Source organism: Cyrtonyx montezumae, unplaced genomic scaffold (genome assembly GCF_038088225.1).
Source record: "Cyrtonyx montezumae isolate F1298 unplaced genomic scaffold, pur_monq_1.0 scaffold_10, whole genome shotgun sequence".
Classification (NCBI taxonomy): Eukaryota; Metazoa; Chordata; class Aves; order Galliformes; family Odontophoridae; genus Cyrtonyx; species Cyrtonyx montezumae.
This window is the reverse complement of record NW_027071826.1, coordinates 36650903-36656902: the sequence shown is the minus strand read 5'-3', so window position 1 is coordinate 36656902 and position 6000 is coordinate 36650903.

The following is a 6000-nucleotide window of genomic DNA, read 5'->3' as shown; positions in this document are numbered from 1 at the left end:
ATTCTTCTTGTTCCAAGAAAAGGCACTGAAGAGATGTCTGGGATTTGTGAACCCAGAAAAGGGGAAAAATGATGTTTTGGGGCTGTCTGTTGGGACATTTGCTGGGAGGGATGGGAAAAGCAAGGACAAATCCTCCATGTGCTCTGACCACAAAGCAGGAATGCTGGCATGTTCAGAGCCATTGGAAAGGCAGTCTTAGCTCCCACCCTCACCCATGTTAGTCTGAGCTGCTGGTGACAAACAGCCCTGCTGCCCTACCACCTGCACTCTGCTCTCCCAATATGATGGCGCACTGGAGTGCGTGGGCTGGTGAGCTTTCTCTGGGGTGTATTTCTTGGTCAGAATTCGGCAGTCACAGAGGTACAAAGAGATTTCCGGCTTTTCTGACCTTGCAGTCTCAGGAGGAAATACAGTGGAGGGAAAGATAAAAACAAGAGGGGGAGCAAATGAGGTTTTCTCAAGCCAAAGCTTCTCTGCCTTGAATTGGTGCAGATAGAAGAATGGGAGGAAACTGCCTTTGAGGGCTGCTTGAGAGGCAGGTTTCTATTAATAACCTTGTTTATGTGATCCCAAGGCATTGTTAGGAGGAATTTCTGCAGCCTGCAAATCTCTTGCAGTTTAGCCACCTCCAACTTTATTTACTCTAAAAGGAAATTTTAGGGCAAGCTTTGTCAGGAGGAGACTGCCTTTGTAGCCCAAAGACTCGTGAAAGCTCAACCTTGCATCATATATAGACTGAGGATAGCCTCCCTCTTCAGCCCTGGGGAGATGATTCTCTCCCTTTTGCTGCAGAGCAAAGAAACGTTGGCTTGTAATTACAAAAGCCTTTCCGGGCCAGCTCTCCTCTCACCTGTGCTATTCTCAACTAGAATTTCCTTTGAGCTCTCTCTGCTTGTTCCCACTGCTGCAAATAAGCAGAGAAGAATTGTGCTTGTTTGTTCCACATCCTCATGAACTGCCATTGTTAGAAGCAGCCATGGACAAAGGCTTGAAGAGTTTAAAAAAAACCCCAAAATGTTCAATTGAGGTCTTTGACAAAATGCTGGAGTTGGAAACTATGTTTTTAGGCAGTGATGTGTAATTCTTTTATGTTGTAATGACTTAGGACTCTTTAGCTGTCTCGAAACAAGGCATCTGTGATGAGCTGCCCTGATATCTCTTTATTTCCCTTTTTGTTCTTCCACCTAATCAAACCGGTGCTCATTCTGGATATTTTTATTGATGTTTAGTAGTCTGGGAGTGCCTTCTATAGCTGATAGTATCAGATCAATGCTTCCATGCCAAGTCAAAAGGGGATTTAACCTTTCCCAATGAGAGCCTGAGGGATTGTCAGGGTGCACTGCAGCTCTTGGAAGTGAGCGTCCAAGCTTGGCAGTCAATAAGACTGTGATATTCAAGTGGTTGTTAAAGAACTTTGATCACAGCTGGAGTGGATGGAAAAGACATTTACCTTCATCTGCTGGGATGGGAGAGCTTTCATGCAGGGTGACTGACAGTTTATTTGGTTTTGGTTGTTGTTGTTGCTTTAAAAGTTATTTTTCTTGAGATTTTTCTATATTAAATGAAATGGACGAGTACATTAATTCAGACATGCAGCTCCCAGCAGCACTCCCATAGCCACGGTGATTTCTCTTTGCATTAACATATGTGTCTAAAGCTAGGCCACCTCAGCAACTGACAATACAGTGTACTGTATAATTTAGCAGAGACTAGAAATGTAAAAAAACAAAGAGCTACAGTATGGGGAGGGAAGTATGTCAAATAAAGCCTTTAAAATATCACCTCTTCCCTGAGATCCACCAAAAGAAAAAACCCACAAGCCCTACAATCTGCTCACAGCCTGTCAGCCAGCAACCATATAAGTCAGTGTCACTTTGAAGCTTACTGGTAGCAACTTACCTGCAGTTTTGAGAAATACCCAGATCCAAAAACTAAGAGGCAGCCCTCTGGGAACTGAGGTAAGAACTTGCATAAAAGGACAAATGTGCTGTAAGAGTCCAGGTGTAGTCTGGTGAGCAGATGTGCTACCTGTGATTTGGTGTGGACTGAGAAGTGCAGTCTGTGTGATGTGAACTGAAGGCAGGCTTATAAGCATAGCTCTGTACTACATACAAGTCATACAGTAGAGCTGTGGCTTTCCCTCCAGCTGCAGCCAAGACAAAAGATTTTCCAAGGAAGACAAATGTGTCTGTATGCTGCCCTTGGTTCACAGTGGCAGGTGGGTGGCTGATAGCTCAGGAGTTCCTCACTATACTTAATATTTTTAGAGCACATCTGCAAAGTGATGCGGTACCTGAAGTCTTAGGGTGTGCCCTCCTGTGTTCCTCCCAGGAATCCCTGCATCCTGATGGAACTGGCTGGAAGGGTTACAAAACCCCATTCAGTATGGCCTCTGCTGTCCTCAGCTGCTGTTCCTGCTCTGCTACTGCTCTCTGTGCCTGGGCCCATAGTGAACCTATAGGAAAATCCTGCCTTCCCCCAGCTAATAATGGCTAAGTGCTGGAGGCACTTTCCTGTATGTATTGACACTATGGCTTTTGAAGCTGCAGCTCCCACAGTGCTTAAAGGCTGTATCCCGCCCTTTGATGCCAAATGAAGGCCAGGGTCACTGTATTTGACCTCAGTAACTCAAGGTTTAAAATGGAACAAAAGTCAGTAACCACTGGAAGTGGCTCATGAGATCTGATCCTATGTAATACAATATTCCATGAGAAGTACTTCCACTGTTAACAGAGCAAAGAGTGTAACAAACAGCGCGGGCAGTCTCAATTCTTTACAACAGAGAACTGGGACATGTGTATCTGTAGAGCAACTTAGCCATAAAAATATCTTAGCCCATCTGTAAGTCCCTCCAGTGTGATGAAATTGCTGCTGCTGGTCTCATAACAGTATGTGAAGAGCCATCTGGCAAATTCAGGATGAGTGGGATTTGATCCTTTTTGCAAAGGAAATGTCCATCCGGCCAAACTCCAGGGTGTTTCTAAGTTATTTTGTGTAGGAGAGGGCTGTGAAGGCTTCTCTTTTCCAGCTTCTGGTACAGTAACCTAGTAGTGCTAATTTTAATTTCTTGCATCAATTATTCTCATATGGGTAGCAATGCTTCTCTGGGCTGTGGCGTTATGCCACAAGCCAGCATGCAGGCACAAAGAGTTTGGATTGCTAGCCAAGTGTTGAACAAGAAGATCATCAGGTCTAATGTTGAGATTATTGATATTGTTTTAAAGTGGTCTAGTAAATACAGGGAAATCAGCCCTGTCATCTCATCAGAGCAATCAAAACAATCATTAAAGCTTAATAAAGCTGAGTGATTCATCTTTTGCTGTAATATTTTCAAATAATTATCCTACTTAAGGTTTCAGCTTGAGAGTGTAAAATCTAGGCAGATGAGAGGAGAAGGGCTGGATTTTAATCCAGTGCCAATTCCTGTTCTCACTTTCTCCTAAATTTTGTACCTCATATTCCTGTTAAGACTGCCTTGCAATGCTGAGGATTTCAAGCTTATTCTGGATGAAAACTGTGGATGTTCAAGCAATTGCAAAATCCATGTGAATACTTGGACTAGACAATCCAGAATCCCATCTCCAGTGAACCTCCATCAAACTGTGTATTCTTTTCCCTGGTGGGGGGCGGGTGCGGAGAGGAGTGTCCAGTCTGCAGTGCTTCTGGGGAATCTGATGGGCCCCATCGTGCATGCAGTGATGCAAGGCACAGTGCTGCACAAAGACACACAAACGTGGAAGCCAGCCAAGTGCCACCTAGAGTGTAAAATAATGGAGGTCTTCTCATTTATTCTGTCTTGTGGCTGTTTGCTTCCAAATGTTGATTAAAACTTGGAACAGCCTCCAGCCCAGAAGAGGATGTAGTGGTGCACCTTGACTCTGCTAAAGCAGATGGTGACAGTGACTGCTGTGATGTGTTCAATGATTAGATGTTTCCAGAGCATCATCTAGCTGCACTGTTTGGCTAAGTCCTTCTTCATGAATATTCACTTCTGAAAGAGATTTATTTAGAGGAGGGAACACATGGCACAAATAACTATGGTCACCAGAAGAAAGGAGTTTAAAAGGAGGTCCTTATTTCTATTGCAAAAGCAACCAGAAAAAGACTCAGCAGGTTAGCCATTTTATGTGTTAAATGAAAGGCATTCACTGTGAGCAGAGTGTGTTCACAGTTGCATCAGTTCAGTTGATATACACTCGTTAAGCTGCAGTAACTAATTTACTTGCGATTGTTTCTCCAAGCTATAAATCAGAACCTTTCAAACTGTGTTAATGCCATACCTTCCTTTCCCTCATGTGGAAGGAAGGGCCAAGACGCTGATTTATCAGAGGTGGGAAAACATTCTTGGCTGAAACTGAACAGTGGAAAAGTACGTTTGCTCTCAGCTAGGCATTTCAGCTTTTTCCTGGCCTAAACAGGAGTTGAATTAGTAAGAAGCTTTGGTCATGTGCTCAAAATACACTTTCCACATTTTTCTTGCTGTGTTAGTTTTTATCCCTGGTGTTGGACTGTTGTAATGTCCCTGTATTTATCTCACTCACAAGGAGATTCTTTCCAGAGGAAATCCTATGTGCTTTCTGTGCCCATGCTGTAGCTATATTTCATGTAGATTATCTATCAGTAAGGTGAACTTCATGATAGTGAATATCTACTGCTGGGTAAACACAGTGTAGGGGCAGCCATCTCAATATAGCTCGGTCAGCTTATTTGCACCCCACCACTCCAGAGTAGGAGTGTCAGGCATGTGGTTAGAGTGTGGGGTATATATCAATCTTACAGCAACAAGTCTGGCTAGTGTGATAATCGTTATAACATATGAGTGCTGAGAAGTGGTTCCTTCAGACCTCACCTCAGCCATTCTGCTGTCACAGAGGCACCGGCTCTGCAGGGTGTGATTAACCACACAGCTCTCTCCCTGCGCTGATGGGAAGTGATTCAGAACTGACTTGCTCTCCTCTGCATGATGTAGAGGAAATGTATTTAGAGAAAACAGGCACCGCCTTGTTGTATTTCTTGATGGCTCTACAAAAATTGAACTGCCTGTGAAAAATGTTCTGCTAAGATTGAGAGAGGATTTGGCTTTTAATAATCTCTGTGAGGTGCTGTAAATCCCTAGCATAGGCAATCAGATGTACCTCGGTATCCTAGGAAAATTGGGATTTTTTTTGAGAGCTGTGCATCCATTCTGCTATTCCAAGGCTGTGTCCTGACTGGAAAATCCACTGCTCTCTCACAGGAAGATGTGCTCTTTGGCCCTTAGCTACAGAACCTCATCTTTCACCAGGGAGAAAGCATGAAATTCTTAAAGTTGGAAAAGATCTCTAAGATCTAGTTCAACCATCACCCCATCCTCATCATGCCCACTAACCTGTGACCCTCAATGCCACATCTACATGTTTCTTGAACGCTTCTGGGGGTAGTGACTCCAGCACCTCCCTGGGCAGCCTGTTCCAATGCCTCACCATTCTTTCTGAGAAGAAATTTTACTAATATCCAAACTGAACTTCCAGTGTCACAACTTAAGACCGTTCCCTCTCATTCCATCACTACTTAGCCAAAAGAAGAGGCTAATCTCCATGTCACCACAGCCTCTTTTCATGCTGTTGTACAGAACAACACGGTCTCCCCCAAGCATTCCCTTCTCCAGACTATCCCTACAGATAAAATGGAAAATGTCCTTCTGGGGAGAAATGCAGCTGGAAATTTCTGGTCTTGGTGTCGTGACAGAGTACAAATCTGTCCACTTAGTTCATACAGGAAATAAAGCAGCACTTTACTCATCACTAGAAAACCAGAGAACTTTGTGATCTGGATTTCTTTTTTTCTCTTGTATGGTATGTGACTGCCAGCTAGTCAGAAAAATATCTGTTCTAGACTATCTAAAGATTTGCTCTTCATTATCAAAGGTAAAGAGATGAAGGTGGTAGCCCAGAATCAGAACGTAGGATCAAACTAGGCTGGATAAGATTCTCAGCTCTTACTCGGTAAGGGTATTTGCTG